General features: G+C 48.7%; 1 protein-coding gene across 5 annotated transcripts in view; it reads right to left on the bottom strand.

Moving 5' to 3' along the window:
• Positions 1-17,479, bottom strand: part of FBRSL1 (fibrosin like 1) — a 1,250,393-nt gene that overhangs the window by 434,958 nt on the left and 797,956 nt on the right. The window lies entirely within an intron of this gene.

Raw genomic sequence — 17,479 nt, 5'->3', positions numbered from 1 at the left:
TTGTCACCGATGCTCCAGGAGCCACAATGGCTCAGCGGGTAAGCGAACGGTGGTCTGTTGTCACCGATGCTCCAGGAGCCACAATGGCTCAGCGCGGTAAGCGGGTAAGCGAACGGTGGTCTGTTGTCACCGATGCTCCAGGAGCCACAATGGCTCAGCGGGTAAGCGAACGGTGGTCTGTTGTCACCGATGCTCCAGGAACCACCATGGCTCAGCACGGTAAGCGAACGATGGACCGTCGCCACTGATGCTCTGAAAGACGCCTCCAGGGCAAGGCGCGGTGAGGGGTGGTCTGTCGGTCTGGGTTCAGCTCCTACCCTCTAAGGAAAGCAATCACCAAAAATCATTGTAAATTAGTGGCTGCGCTCCGCGGAAGTCCCGGCGGACGTGTTCCACATCACACAATCCAGTCCGCGTCACCCGGCGCTTCTAATTGGCTCTTAGGCTGCGGTCACAGCAGAGGCCTGGGTCTGCTGGCTCCGGGTAAACCAAGGAACGAGCTCTCCCCTCACGTCACTCAGGTGAAGTACTTAAATAATATGGCTTTATGCCGCAGGCTCTCCTAAACAAAGTGTACCTTGGTGAAAAACAACAGCGGATATTACCACCCGAATCAGTGCCTCTCATATTGTCAAAATCGTAAGGATGAAAAGCTGCGTCTGCCCTGCCAGCGAATCAGCTGGTAACTGGTGGTGTACACAGAGGTCTCTATAGCAGGGTTTCAACACGTTGAGCTAACGTCAGATTGTTCTAATATTCCACAGAATAGGGACAGTTTGGTTCCCTTATGCCAGCGGTGTCCAAGTAGGCCCAAGAGGAAAGATCAATGTCAGAGACTTAGCTTCACCCCTATACAGAGGAGTTCCATTGAAATCCACGGTATATAATTAACCTTATGCGGCTATACCAGAGTTTGACATGGATTCAGTCTGCATGGGCTATACTGGGTACAGGTGCCTTATGCTGTAACCCCTTCACATATGCTCTACTTCATCACTCCATTGGCACCCAGGAAGAACCCAACCACGGGGAAGGAAGGAGAGGGGGGGATGGAATGTACCAACTACCAGATTATAACACCCACCCTGCCATGAAGACCCCATTTTCAATAACAAACACATCTTCATATGTGAATGTTCCCCGTAGACCCATGAGGCATCACTTAGGGATGGCGTTAGTCTCTCGAGCGTTTTTTGCGATCCGCGCCCATGCAAGAAACATGAGAGTGTTGGACTGCCCACAAAGCATTTTGTTTCAGATGACAGGGCTTATCCCATCTGAACACACCTCATAGTCCTACAACGCACTTCCAACAAAGACGTAAATAACCACACGCAGTAATCCGGGCTCCAGCCAGCTAGGCCGTAAATCTGACAGTGGGCTCTGCCAAGCGGCCATCTTGAATCTTCATCCAGGCGATGACAGGCACCATCTTGACTCCAGACAGTCTGTTTTTTGCAATTTGGCAGCCAACAATCTAGAAGCTTATATTTTTCCTTTTTTTGTGGTGCCAGGTTTTTCTAAACCCGTCGAACACTCATATATCCTACCTGAAAAGTATCGTCTGATACCCTCGAATGGAAGGCAGTGGTTGACCTCTCAGAGTGTCCAATACAGGTCCATAAGGGTCAGATCCTTGCCAGCTATTCAGGATAACCATGGACTATGTCAATCATTTTCCATTCATTGTAAATGTATCTTCTGCAGACATCCTAACATAACTTAATGTGCATTTGTAAAGCGCACGTTCACCCAGCAGAGTATGTTGGTGCTGAATAACAAATGTTTAATGTTACCCACCTCAATGGTATTCATTTTATCGACCTCAGAAGGATGAAAGGCTGAGTGAACCTGCTGGGATTTTAACCTGTGACCATGAGGTCGAACAGAGGCTCCTACAGTGGAGGTATTGGTTCACTAAAATACCAGACCCGGCAGTCCTGAACACCTGGCTTGGATCCGCCCTCTGTGACTGAACCTGGCCGTTCTTCCTCCAAGTGCTGTGGTTCTCGTCGTGCTGTGGGGTTTGGGATAGTGGTTCTCGAAGGGACTGCCGGGTAGCTCGTATCCGGTTATCATTGTTATAGACACTGCTTAGTATTAAACATCTAAGTGAACTTGCAGAGCAACATCAGAGGCGGCCGGTACTAGGGCACTCTAGTAAGTTTACCACATTTGGAGGATGCATGGGAGCATAGCAATATTCATTCATTCATGTTTCCACTTGCAGTACCAGGGCAAGCCCGCCAATGGGCGACCCAAACCATGAGCCTTTGTCCTGTGCGGCGGTGGGAGGCGTCATATCTTTCCCCGATCTCAAGATTTCTCTACCAGAAGTCCCAGCCAAGTAAGGAAACGTAGTAGGAACCTTTCCTACTAAGATAGTGGAATCCAAGTGAGGTCGCCCTTTGTGTCCATGTACAACCAAGTAAGGAAATGTAGTAGGAACATTTCCTACTATTGTAGTGGAATCCAAGTGAGGTCGCCATTTGCGTCCATGTACAACCAAGTAAGGAAAGGTAGTAGGAACATTTCCTACTATTGTAGTGGAATCCAAGTGAGGTCGCCATTTGCGTCCATGTACAACCAAGTAAGGAAAGGTAGTAGGAACATTTCCTACTATTGTAGTGGAATCCAAGTGAGGTCGCCATTTGCGTCCATGTACAACCAAGTAAGGAAATGTAGTAGGAACATTTCCTACTATTGTAGTGGAATCCAAGTGAGGTAGCCATTTGCGTCCATGTACAACCAAGTAAGGAAACGTAGTAGGAACATTTCCTACTATTGTAGTGGAATCCAAGTGAGGTCGCCATTTGCGTCCATGTACAACCAAGTAAAGAAACGTAGTAGGAACATTTCCTACTATGGTAGTGGAATCCAAGTGAGGTCGCCATTTGCGTCCATGTACAACCAAGTAAGGAAACGTAGTAGAAACATTTCCTACTAAGGTAGTGGATTGCAAGTGAGGTCCCAATTGCGTCCATGTACAACCAAGTAAGGAAACGTAGTAGGAACATTTCCTACTATGGTAGTGGAATGCAAGTGAGGTCGCCATTTGCGTCCATGTACTCCTTCCTGTTGCATCATTTTAAGAAATCTTTAAGCGACATCGGTGAACTAAACCATACAGCGCTACGTATGACCAACAATCCATTAGCAATGCCGAAAGACGAAATTGCAGCATCACTTGAGATTATATGGTAGTGATGCAGATATAAGTAGGTCACAGACCAGGCCTGAATTTGCACCAAATGCAAAAGTGGTTGGATTTTAAGCCGGTAACTGAAGCAACAGATCCACTAAGCTTGGGTCACCTCTTGACCTTTATAGGATCCCACAATCCACTGAACTATCCTTCAGCAAGCTAGCAGCAACAGTAAGCTAGCAGCAACAGTAGGCTAGCAGCAACAACAAGGTAGCAGCAACAAGTCGCTGGACAAAGAGTGATGACGCAAATCATCCCTGGCCAATGTGGGGTAGCCTTGGTGCTCGTGAGCAGGACCAGATTTGAAGCACTGGGGAATGAAAACCTCCACGCGTTGCCAACCGCTCATAATGCCAATCCGTGCCAGCCAGTCTAACCAGGTAGAGAGAGACCAGAACTGCTCTGCACATTTTTTCCAGGCAGTTTTTGGCCTGCCCCACACATGGGACCAACACAGCATAGAACCCTGCACACACTTAACCCCCACAATAAATCCTAGGCTGCACGTATCACAAACACTTTGCAGAGGCGCACAAAACATGGCACATCATCAAACCCAGCAGCCAGCAGGCTGCCTCCTCCCCAGGTACAGTAAATCTATCACTTAATCACTGCCTTCTCCTTGAGCAGAAAGCCTTCCCTTTGTCACGTTTCTAATGAGTCCCAGAACATCTCATCCTCTCTCCTGCGCGAGAGAAATTTGGAAATCATCCCTTTAGAGAAAAAAAGAAAAAAAACATAAGAGAGAGGATGAAATATGTCTCCTCTCTTAAGTCAGAGAAGGATGCCAGGCCTTCGCTAATCTCCACAACAATGTAATTGTGGTCTCCCTGTCATTATGTGGAATGCCTTTGGTGGCTTGTTTACAAGCTGCAATACAGCGGCGCAGAACATCTGGAACCGCAGTGCTTTTCTCTGGAAGGAGCTCTTCCAGGGGCTTAGGGCTTCAATCGCCGCTAAGCTCGACTGTTCCCGGGCTGAGAGCGGCTTTAAGATGCTTCACGGAGAGGGTTGTTTAAAGCGTGATAAAATGCAGCCATCCTTCACGCGTGAGCAGGGGCCGCAGAGCATGATGGGACAGGGCTTCCGGTACAGAGGAGGCAACTTCCGGTGAAGCTGGAGTGGACCAACAGGGGTTGGGTGTGCCATGCAGGTAGGGGCCTGGGGCTTCTAGCTTCAGAAGGAGCGGGTGGGTGTCGTAGCCTCCGATGGAGTCTCGTGCACACCATGAGGGCTGGATGTCAGAGGGTCATATACACTGCGAAGGTTGCCTGCAGTAGCCTTAGCTGGAGTCTCGTGTACATCTCGAGGGCCGGTGTCATAGCCAGGGCACAAGTCCTAAAAAAAGAAGTGGGTGACGCTGTCAGCGGAAGTGGCGTCACAACAGGAAGTGACGTCACAACAGGAAGTGACGTCACGAAAGGTGCCGCGCTCCTCGTCCCAGAGAGGCCAAAGAGTGAAGTCCAGCTGTTTGGCAGGGGGGACGGTATACTCTCCCCCCCCCCCCCCCTCCGGCTTCCCCCGTTAAATAAGTGGGGGGACGCCGTCCACCCGCGTGGTGTGCCGATTCGAGCCCTGGTCATAGCCTCATATGGAGGCTCATATACCCGATTAAGTCTTGTGCACATCATTATTTCTTGTTGCACCTGAGAACATTCCAGTCAAAGACAGAATTATTGATGTTTACGCAACATCGGAGGTTTTACAACCTGAGCTGAGAACACATTCCAACCTAAGTCATGCAATCACATATCTAGGCATTTATGTATTACATATTTAGAGAACAAAACACATTTACTAATATATTCCATTAATCCCAAAACCAAGGCACTCTCAGACGAACAGTAATCTCTTGCTCTATCGCTGAGAGAGTGGCTCTGATCAAAATTACGAATTTACCTTTGTTTGTGTTTACTTTTCTAAATGTTCCTTGTAAATTGCATTACAATATTTTAAAGCAGATTGAACAATTGTTCCAAGCTTCTGTTAGGAAGAATAAAAGACCCCAAATACTGGTAGACACATTAGAAATTGACACAGCTAAAAGGGATGGTTCATCTGCTTTAGCAAATACACTTGTTCGATTAACTATTATTAGCGTTTACACACCTTTGAAAATGAGATCCTTCCCCAAATGAATATTAGAGGAAGTGACTGACCTAGGGAGTTTTTTAAACCCTCCCACGCTGGTGACGAAACCGCTCGCCGCGCCTGCGCGGCGCTGATTTTGCACCTGCGCGGCGCGTTTTATTGAGTGGGCGGGGCCGTGATGGAACCGCTCCATCACAAGCACAGCTCACCCAAGGGGCGTGACGGAGCGGTTCCGTCACCAGCGTTGGAGCGCCACGCGGCCCCCCCCCCCAACCCTTAGCGCGGCGGCGAAATTGCCGCTGCAGCGAAAGGGTTAAAGATATTCAAATACCCAAAAGTTTCACAAGATCTTTAGGGTACGGATCAAGAATAAAGTAATTCCCTATATTTTTTATTATATTACCATCATTTATTATTGTATAAGAGACTCTAATTATTGGGTGGATGAGCTCGAGCCCAGAGCCATAAAAAACGGGGAACGGTAAGTTTTAATTTCATTTCTGAAAATAGATAAAAGTTGGAATTCTTTAATATTACCACATTAAAACCTTCAATTGCCCTATTGGCAGATCTAGGTGGGCTATGTTTATTGTTTATGGACCTTGAAACTGAGTGGCTGGTAACTCAGTAATTGGGGCCATACCCATCACTGACTTCTGGAAGGGTTCTCCTCTCTACCTGTGAGAGTTAAGGTCTCACTAACCCCAACACAGTTGTCCGTCTGGACTCTAATGGGCAAGGTTTGGGCAGACACCAGTTACTCTGCTTAGCTCTGCATCCAGGGAACTATAACAGAGTAGGGAGGTCGGTCTAGTAAAAGCCGGACGGGTTTTGTGGCGCTCAGGACACATTCTCCAGCCCAGGGTAGGAATGACCTACCTACTTTTGCTGCTAGGCCGGGCAAAAAGTGTGACCGGGCTCTACCATTAGACAAAAACAAGGCACACATTGGGGTAGGCAGCGTCCACGCCAGGGTGTCGCCTCTCCAGGGCTTGATCAGTATGGGTGAGGCTCACTTGGGAGGCCACAGGGGCACCAGGGTGATCTTGACGTTGGATGCTTGATGGTGTTCGCTCACTGTTGGGGGAAGGGGCATACTATTCTCAGATGAGCACTCGTAAGAGAGCGGTGCAAGCAGGGCTTCTCCAAGAGCTTGTTGCCCATGCTGCAAGTCTAGGAGAGACAGATCTCTCATAGTTCCATCATCCGAGAAGCCCCACCACCACCAACCAAGAATGCTTCAACCTATGGGGGAGTATGACAGGTTCCGGTTTCAATCAGTGCAGGAAATTGACAGCCATACAGATCCAATCAGTGTGGTAGATAGACAAGGTTTCAGCTCCAATCAGTGCAGGAGGTTGACAGGCATACAGATCCAATCGGCACGTGAGATCGACAGGGTTTCGGCTCCAATCAGTGCAGGAGGTTGACATGTGTACAGATCCAATCGGCGCGTGAGATCAACAGGGGTCCAGTTCCAATCACTGCAGGAGGTTGACAGGCGTACAGATCCAATCAGTGTGTGAGATCGACAGGGTTCCAGTTCCAATCACTGCAGGAGGTTGACAGGCGTACAGATCCAATTGGTGCATGAGATCAACAGGGTTTCAGCTCCAATCAGTGCAGGAGGTTGACAGGCGTACAGATCCAATCGGCGCGTGAGATCAACAGGGTTTCGGCTCCAATCAGTGCAGGAGGTTGACAGGCGTACAGATCCAATCGGCGAGTGAGATCAACAGGGTTTCGGCTCCAATCAGTGCAGGAGGTTGACAGGCGTACAGATCCAATCGGCGCGTGAGATCAACAAGGGTCCAGTTCCAATCACTGCAGGAGGTTGACAGGCGTACAGATCCAATCAGTGCGTAAGATCGACAGGGTTTCGGCTCCAATCAGTGCAGGAGGTTGACAGGCGTACAGATCCAATCGGCGCGTGAGATCAACAGGGGTCCAGTTCCAATCACTGCAGGAGGTTGACAGGCGTACAGATCCAATCGGTGCGTGAGATCGACAGGGTTTCGGCTCCAATCACTGCAGGAGGTTGACAGGCGTACAGATCCAATCGGTGCGTGAGATCAACAGGGTTTCAGCTCCAATCAGTGCAAGAGGTTGACAGGCGTTCAGATCCAATCAGCGCGTGAGATCAACAGGGGTGCAGCTCCAAACAGTGCAGGAGCTGTACCTAATGTTTTTTCGCTTGCCTACCCAGAGAGAGGCAAAGTGTAATATTTTGTTGAAGGCTTTGCTAGAACAGCTTGACCTGGAGCAGGATGTCGGTTGCAGCTCTTCACCAGACATGAACTAAAAGCCTCATCAAATAGAAGATATTTCTCCACAGATTTTGCAGGTTTTATCTGGGAGAGAACCTTGAAGACTGGATGGAAGCTGTGTTTATTTCCCAAACTAAGCCTGACATGAGAGACAGAAAATACTGACTTCTGGAGGGATATGAGGTGGTGGGCACTAACCTCCACAGCACTGTTAGCAGGCACACAGCTGTATATGAATGACACATCTGTTCAGACTGTACATTGTGGTGCATCAAAAAGACTGAATTCCCCCCACCCCTCTAAGTCTCCCAAAAAGGTACAAATCAAGGAGTCTCGTGATTCCAATCATTACTACGTTGTAGGATCGCTGTACGTGCTGGCTCAAAGCTCAGAAGTACATGCAGCTATTAAAAGACAGACCTCATTAGTCGGGTCAGTTCGCTACCTTGTGTATTTGTTGTCCTGATGAAGTCCCAGTGGAACTCAGCCTAAGTGGTCGAAACGTCCATTTATTAGATTACACCGATTTCATTTACTGATTGAGCTACATAAACCCAAATGTAAATATCATTGGGTTTTGAAGGATTCTTTTCGTCCTGTGGGTGTGAATCTTTGTACATAGTGTAAATTACTTCATTTGATTAGGCTCACATATATGTTCACGTACAATGGGACTTTGAGCACCTGAATATATATATATATATTTTTTTAGGTCTCGCCTGTCGATGCGCATGCGCATCGAGCAAGGCGAGAGTATTGCGAGTTATCCACTCTTTATCTGCACTGCAAGGAATCGTGGCGATTCCTTGCAGTGCCCGTGACTTTTAAGGTCAATGCGCATGCGCATTAAGCTTATGCGCATGCGCATTGACCTTAAAAGTCACGGGCGCGTGCATGTAGGTCTTTGTTTACCCGCTCCGCCCCCTCCCGCCGTGTCGCATTTCTCCTCCCCCCTCCCCTCTCTTCCCTCCGGCTTGTTTGTTGATTTGACCCGCTCCGCCCCCTCCCCTTCCCGCCGTGTCGCATTTCTCCTCCCCCCTCCCCTCTCTTCCCTCCGGCTTCTTTTTTTGTTTATTTTACCCGCCGTGTCTCCGATCCTTTCGCTTGTTGTGTGTGTCACCTCCTGGTTGCCATGCGCACAGCCTGGCAGCGATCAGAGCTAAGGAAGTCACATTCCAGAGCGTGATTTCATGCAGCCAGTGAGTCAAACAGGAGAGTGAGTGAAAAATAACTTTTCTGTGTGGTGCAGCCTGACTGCTTTTCCCCGGAGGTTATTTATAGCAGCACAGTGTGTCCCCGCGCCTCCAGTTTTATACAGAGGACACACCCAGCCCTAGGCGTCATCGGGGCATCGTCCCCGACTGGCAAAGACGAACCTTATAACTCCTCAGCTGCTCACAGCCCCAGGGAGCTCACTTTTGGATTGGCACTCGGGCGGCGCGCACCTTGCTGCTTGGATCGAACCGCCCATTTTAATCTCCTCATCACCTCCAGTTCTCTGTGAGATTCAGCTGCGCACTTTGTGGGAAAGGAAGGATCGCGTTCCCCGTTGCAGGAGTCTCGCCGTGCACAGTAAGTCCGGCCGCTATACTTCGCTCTCATTTTACCGACTGGGGTAATTTAGCTGCTCACATCTGCTGAGTAAAGTTCTTGTGTGGTCCCGAAAACTGATACACTGTCACAGCCCACCACCATCCCCTAGGGCTTCGTCTCATGTAAGTTATCATTCCCTAAAAAATAATATAGAAATAATGTACTGACTGATACAGCGGCAGGCATTCCTTTTGGCATTAGAGTGCCTTGAACTTGACAACATATGCGATTCAAATTGCTTAGGCTACCTTGTGTAGCGCCTACCTCAAAGATTGTCTTCAATGTGAGGTGTTAGCGGCTCGCTGGATTGCAAAGGATTAGCACTGCACTTCGCAACAGGACTTCTGTACACTGGAACTGTGCCGCCACTTCACAGTAACATTTTAAAATAAAGGGGCGATATCGGCACTTCTCAGCAGAACTGCAGCACTTCCAATGAGACAATAGCAGTGCTCTCTGCCCAGAGGTACTGTACAGCAGCGCTTTCAGTGGGGCAATAGCAGTGCTTTCCAACCAGCGGGACTGTAGCGCTTTCAGAGGGGGCAATGGCAGTGCTTTCCACCCAGCGGGACTGTAGCGCTTTCAAAGGGGGCAATAGCAGCGCTTTCCAACCAGCGGGACTGTAGCGCTTTCAGAGGGGGCCGGGACAATAGTGGTGCTTTCGCTCAGCAGTACTGTTGCACTTTTAATGGGACAATGGCAGTGCTTCCAACTCAGCATGACTCCAGCACTTCCAAGGGGCAAAACACAGTGCTTTACACCCAGCGGTACCATACTGAAGCGCCCCCTCCCCTTCCCGCCGTGTCGCATTTCTCCTCCCCCCTCTTCCCTCCGGCTTCTTTTTTTGTTTATTTTACCCGCCGTGTCTCCGATCCTTTCGCTTGTTTTTTTTTAGATAGACAAAGAGCAGCGTATTATCTCTGGCCTCACTTCCTAGCGTCCGTGTGTGCTCACTGTTCAGCTCTGGTATACGGGGGCCCGAGCAGCGGCCCGCACCACGTCCTCTGCTGTGCTCTGTTAGTAAGGGGATCCTCCCCAAAGTGTGTACTCGCTGCCTCTGCCCCTCCCCAAGTGTCGAGGCTGCTGAGTCCAGTCCAAAGGCGCCACGATTTCTCTCCGGCCTGTAAGCTCCCTCATGCAACTCAGGTGAGCCATGACCTTCGGTCATCTAGCCCGGTGGCCTCACATGCTGCCATTCGCTCCAAGATAGCAGAACGGGGATTAGACAGAGGCGGAGGTGCAACACAATAGGACTGCACTGCACCAGGCTACCATCCTGGGAGAGCCAGCCTGAAGCAGGACGTCGCCGCCAGTGCGCTCCTTCGTTGGATATGGCCACCGCTGGGTCTGCTCAGGCTGTTTTGCCGCTGCATAGAGTTTTCTCGCCAGATGCCAGCAGTCAGTCCCTCAACCCCAACCCCTCACCCTCAACCCCTCACCCTCAACCCCTCACCCTCAACCCCTCACCCTCAACCCCTCACCCTCACTCACCCTCACTCACCCTCACTCACCCACACTCACCCACACTCACCCACACTCACCCACACTCACCCCCACTCACCCCCACTCACACTCACTCACCCACCCTCACTCACCCTCACTCACCCTCACTCACCCTCACTCACCCTCACTCACCCACCCCCACTCACCCCCACTCACCCACCCTCACCCACCCTCACCCACCCTCACCCACCCTCACCCACCCTCACTCACCCTCACTCACCCTCAACCCCTCACTCACTCACCCTCAACCCCTCACTCACTCACCCTCAACCCCTCACTCACTCACCCTCACCCTCACTCACCCTCACCCTCAACCCCTCACTCACCCTCACCCTCACCCTCACTCACCCTCAACCCCTCACCCTCACTCACCCTCACTCACCCTCACCCACCCTCACTCACCCTCAACCCCTCACCCTCACTCACTCTCACTCACCCTCACTCACCCTCACTCACCCTCACTCACCCTCACTCACCCTCACTCACCCTCACTCACCCTCACTCACCCTCACTCACCCTCAACCCCTCACTCACCCTCACTCACCCTCAACACCTCACTCACACTCAACTCCTCACTCACCCCCACCCTCACTCACCCCCAACCCCTCACCCTCACACAGTGCAATAGGTCTCGCAGGATTTTTAGTTAAAGCTTTTACATTTGCTTATTGCTTTTTTGATTTGTAATTCTTTTGCATTGCCTACAAAAAAATAAAATGCAAAAGATTTACAACAAAAAACCTATAAACAATTCTAAAAGCACTAACTCTAATGCTGCGAGACCTATTGCATTTCTAATGCTTGTTTAACAGCCAAATAACCGTCATTTTTTTGTACTCATGTTTTGATATAGTCTTAAATAATACAAAGTATTGATCATTGAAGAAATAATGTATATTATTGAAACTTGGCCAGTTGTATCTGGTTCAAGTCATATGGTAAATGGTTTAATGGGGAACACTGTTTATATGATTATGTTAAAAGTGCTAGTGCACACGTTAGCACAAAGGTGCTAGTGCGTATGTTAAGACAAAGACACTAGTGCAACTATTAACATAAATGTGCTAGTGCTTACACTAACATAACAAAGGTGCTAGTGCATACGTTAACACAAAGGCGCTAGGGCTTATGTTTAACACAAACACTCTAAGACTTATGTTACCACAATTGTGGTAGTGCATTGGTTAATACAAAGCTGCGAGTGCATACATTAGCACAGAGATACTAGGACTTATGTTAACACAAAGGGGCTAGTGCATAAGTTAAAATAAAGGTGCAAGTGCATGTGTTAACACAAAGGCACTAGCGCTTATGTTAACACAAAGGTGCTAGTGCATGCTTTTACACAAAATCAAGGAACAGGTATGCCCAGACGTGGGACCCATGCTCTCCATGCCACTGGAGTCAAGCGGTCCTGGCTGATGAGGGGTGAAACCTCAAAACCGGACCTAGGATGCTTGCTTCCAGTCCAGAGAGGACGGGTGGACTCTTCCCATTGGGCACAGGGTCAAGACTGATTTGCATAAGGCTGGGTTCAAACTTGAATGGCATGGTGAGCAAAAACAGATGGATTTAGGCCCAGAACTCTGTACTAGGGTAAATGTTTGATATTGTTCTGCATTCTGTCCATTAATTGTTCTTTTTGCATTTGTCACCCTACGTGGGATGGGTATGCTCAGACGTGGGTCCTGTGCCCTTCATGCCACTGGAATCAAGCTATCCTGGCTGATGAGGGGTGAAACCTAGAAACGGTCCTAGGATGCTTGTTTCCAGTCCAGGGAGGACCTGGCTTGGCAGTTCGGGCTGGACCGTTCCCACGGGGCACAGGGTCAAGACTGATTTGCATATGGCTGGGTCCAAACTGGAATAGCATGGTGAGCAAAAAAACGATGGATTTAGGCCCAGGATCCCTGTGCTGGGGTGAATGAATGACATTATTTTGCATTCTGTCCATCAATTGTTCTTTTTACTTTTACTCAAAGGCTCTAGTGATTATGTTAACAGCAAAGTGCTAGTGCATAAGCTTACACAAAGGCGCTAGTGCATACTTTAACTCAAAGGCACTAGTGCAAAGGTGAACACAAAGGTGCTAGGGCAAAGGTTAACACAAAGGTGCTAGGGCAAAGGTTAACACAAAGGCGCTAGTGCAAAGGTTAACACAAAGATGCTAGTGCATACATTAACTCAAAAGGCACTAGTGCAAAGGTTAACACAAAGACGCTAGTGCAAAGGTTAACACAAAGACGCTAGTGCAAAGGTTAACACAAAGATGCTAGTGCAAAGGTTAACACAAAGATGCTAGTGCATAGGTTAACACAAAGGCGCTAGTGCATAGGTTAACACACTGTCGGAGTCCACATTACTGAAGCGGACAAGGGGGTTGCGTACAGTGTGCACGCTCGCAGGGCCTCTCGGCTGAGTACAGCTCTGCTGGCTCCCACAATGTGAAGTCCACTCCTGATCCGCAGGGACTTTGCACAACGACCATCTCATTAGGCGCAGATCCGGGAACAAGACACAAGACGGCCATTAAGTAGCTCACTTGAGCCTTGGGCTGAACTCACACTACAAAAGAGCTTTGTCCTGCTCCGCACTGATGAACTATCCAGTCCCCACGCACTTTCAGCGCTGGCTGCGCAGCCAATGTTAACAAGAGTGTGTGGTTGCTGAACTTAGCAGATGTGAGCACCTGATGACTTTCAGAACTGTCCCTGAAGGCAGTCTGGGCCTGAGGAGGGCCGGCTTGTAAACCTGTCTGCACTGGTCCACACCCCCACATCCTACGCCCGGAAACTGCTCCTCCTTGAGGCGTTACAGCACGTAACGTGGGTTTGGGAGCTTATATCACCGCTTCAAGCTGCACCATGTTATGTTATGTTACTGAGTTTATAAAGCGCTCATTCACCAAAAGGTTTCATTGCGCTATATGGGAACCAAGAGGGTGAGAGACAGAGGAAGTGTGCGTTAGTTATAGGCTTGTCTAAATAGCCAGGTTTTTAATCAGTGCTTAATTTGTAAAATATGTAGTGCCAGGACTCTGAGCAGGAGGCCACTGCATCTTGCACCACCCATCGCCCTTGTCATCGTTGCCAAAACAACAACTAGCCATCTCTCTCACATGTAAATGCGACAGTTTAGATTTTTCCAGGTCCCCAAAGCTAAAGGAATGGCTGGGGAGGCAGGTATGAGCAATTTTAATGTATATTGTTGCCCTAAACTACCGTTGTTCTGCTCATCTCTAAATTAGATGAGCAGCGCCATCATGCCTCGACTTCTGAGAATGGGTAAAGTAAAACGGTGTGATCGATAAAATATTATAAAGATATGGTGGTCGAAGGTACTAAGGTACAGGGTTGAACGAAGAACTGATATGCCTTAGAACATCACAGCTTTGGGAATGATTTAGGGATCCCGATGGCCGGATACATCTACAAAACCGGGTACCTCACGCTAGGCACCTCTGATTCCTCTTTTTAAGCGTTTTCACTACACACGATCCTTAATGCCATCCTCGAACCTCCCCATGAACCACCTATCACATTGCCTGCCCCCATGACTTTAGGAAACCAGAACCCTAAGGGATTATATCCCGAAGAGATAAGTACGAGTATGTGGTAAGTAAAGGACTTTCGTGCCCATACATTTGATGTGTTCGAATGTTGTCCCCCTACCTCCCCTTTTTTCCCCCTTTTTCCCTCTGCAGGTTACATTAGAATCCCGATTAGAGTATCATAAGGGATCTGGAACCACGTCACGCCCGATGCATGAAAACGGACTACCGCTGCAAGACGACACAAAAAGGACGCCCTACCCAATGCACGACCTTTTTGTACTAGATCTAATGCTTTTCTGTCCCAAAACTGCATGCTTTTTTACATCCTAACACAGACCCGAAACGTCTAACGTTGGGTAACGCACTGAATAGCCCAAACAATACACGGTCATTCTCTATGTCCCATGTGTACTGTTTTGCCTATTGTCTCTCTCTCTCTCTTTCTCTCTTTCTCTCTCTCTCTCTCTCTCACTCTTTCACCCCTCCACACTTTCCCTCTTCCTAGCGACTGGCACCTAATTGGCGAACCTGGTGCACCTCCTGATTGGCCCCAAATACCACAAGTATTTGCACAAATTTGTCCTAAATAAAATTGTATCGGTACCACGTTACTACCTCTCCTTTTCTACTAAAATATGGATGAAATTTAAATTGGCCGATAGGAAAGGGACAGGTAAGACGACTAAAGTTCCCTAAATTTGACCCACTCTCAGGGAACTATTTGTCAGTGGCTTCTATGATAAAATGTGTCTGTGGTAATGCGACCATCCCCATTGAAAATTGTCTCCGTACCCCAAGCTGTAAGAAATGATCGAGACACCCCCATCTACCCAAAATGCCCCCAGTTTGGTATCAGCTGCCCTGAACGAGAACTTGAAAAACGCCCCTTGCTCCGATTCGCTGTGCTCCTAATCGTTTTTCATAAGATCCCACCTTCCCCGAGGATAAGTTTAATAATTATCGCAAACCACCCCCCGAGTTTTTGTAGTAACCAGGTTGCGAGGATTTATATAGAAAGTTAGAAAGATGTATGCAAAGTTAAAAATTAGATCGAAAATCGAAAGACCTTGTTGCTGTAAGCCTTGCTGAAAATAAGATGTTTTGATGTAATGAAGACTTGTTTAGCCTATGTTCTTCCCTCAGAAGGATGCCTATCAGACTATGGTGAATAGCACGTTGCACTTTTTGTAAAATACAAGGCCCTGAAGACCAGCCTAGCCTTGCAAGACTCGTACTAGGGAAATGGGTCTCTGCCAGAAGAACTGACATCTACTATAATAGACATATGACAAATGAACGTAATAATCATCAAAGCGTCAAAGAATTAGCCAACAAAAGGAAGTTGTAAGGAATCCAGCAAATCCATCATCAATTGTTTATACGTAAGCCGCAAAAATCTCAAATGTAGCGAGTGCTTACCCCAGTTGCTTGGTGTTGGGAGAGAAAATAGATTTATGTAATTACCTTTTTCTGCAAAATCTCTAAAGACTGTCTTTTCAACACTCATTTAAGGGTATCACTGTCGGAGGAGAAAGAGACCGGATGTGGGAGCACGCGGCCTGACTGCGGATTGTGGAACATCAGCGACGGAGGCCGAGGCGAGACCACAGCAGTAAGGAGTTGCAGGACGGGGCACTGTTTCAAACAAAGCTAAGGAAAGGGCTGACCTGAAGCCCCTGCTCTATGATCAACGTGTGCCAAAAAGTCCCCGCTCTCTGAACATGGTTACGGACCCGCCTGTCGCAAACCCTCCGTCCCCCTGATCTGTTCCCGACTTGGCCTTGCTCCATCCCCTCCTCCTCCGACCTACCATAAGGACTGTTCACACCCGCACCTTTCCACCCGAACTCCCAAGTTCCTCCAAATCCTACTGAGCTACCCAGAGAAGAGTACTCCCTGCGTCAGAAGGGAGGGAGCTCCGACTAAATAGACCACGAACTATGTTAAAACCCAGAACGGTGACCTAGAACTCCACCAAGGGTCGCCCCCGAAGAAAGGATAAACAAAGTCTGTGGTTCTGCCCGCTACCAAGCACCCTGAAGATGATGGAAGCAACAGGAAATGCCCACCACAGAGACTCAAGAAACGAACAGATCTCACAATTCTGGAACAATTGCACTTTCCATTGCAAAATCTATGCTCTGCATTACGGACGAAGATGCACCTGCTCCAAAACCGTAACGCATTTCTCCTACGAGGTCTGACGAAAACCAAACAGAAATGCACCCCTACCCGCAGACCCCCAACGACTCAATCCACATGAACATTTCTGTTGATAGGTAATCCAGGTGCTCAACAGTGCCGACAGAAGACGACAAAGGACAACGAGAACTCTGATATATATTTTTTACTGTATCTCATTTCTCTCCCAACCACCATTGGACTGACTATGCACCCGCCGTATACAAAAAGGACTTACTTATATGATAACTTACCAGTTCTTATTCTATGATCTGTACCCAACGCCCTCGCTACATAATTCTAGTCAGATATTGCATTACGATGACTTTTTCTGCAACCAACTTAACGATGAACCCGCCTACTAAATGATGAGATTTTTCAATATGATGTTTATAATGTGATGTTTATGTACAGTTCTTTCACCTAAGTCCCCTCTCCCTTACTTATGATCGCTGCATATAGGTGTAGATAGGAAATAGGCCAGCAAGATGTCTTGGAAATGTTAAAGGGAGGACTGTGGAAAATAAGTACAAACTTGGTGAACATTATCGGCGCCATCTTGCCCCTTTCCAAGCCCATTCGTGCGCGTAAGCGGCAGCCATTTTGAGCACCATGGCCTCCCTACCCCTCGCTGATAGCCAGCGCGTCTCTCTCTCTCTCTCTTAACCTCGCAAGCATTTCCCCGCACGCTGACAACCCCCGCTCTCTCATGCCTTGGGTCATAAACCCCTCTTCAGCGCAGCTTCACCACGGAATCCCATCCTGTTCCCAGCGCGACACCTCCCCTCATTCCTTTCATGGCCTCAGATCCTTTTGATGCAAACCCCCTTTTCCTGTGTCCCCGTTTGTCTTCCCTGTTCCCAGGCCGCCACCTGGCTCTGCGGATACTGTTTATTGCCCCGTACAGTAGGAAGCTTCCCCTCCCCATCAAAAGACCCCCGAATCAATCAAAGCCCCCACCCCATGAGACCCGATCAACCCCATGCATTCCGTGAATCGGCGGAATGCCCTGCTGTGCGACAACCATCACCTGTTGTGACCGGGGTGGGGAATCCAACTGTAAATGTATGTGGGAAAGGGTCTGAA

Source organism: Lissotriton vulgaris, chromosome 11, assembly GCF_964263255.1.
Source record: "Lissotriton vulgaris chromosome 11, aLisVul1.2, whole genome shotgun sequence".
NCBI classification, from domain to species: domain Eukaryota; kingdom Metazoa; phylum Chordata; class Amphibia; order Caudata; family Salamandridae; genus Lissotriton; species Lissotriton vulgaris.
This window is presented reverse-complemented; position numbering and strand designations above follow the sequence as displayed.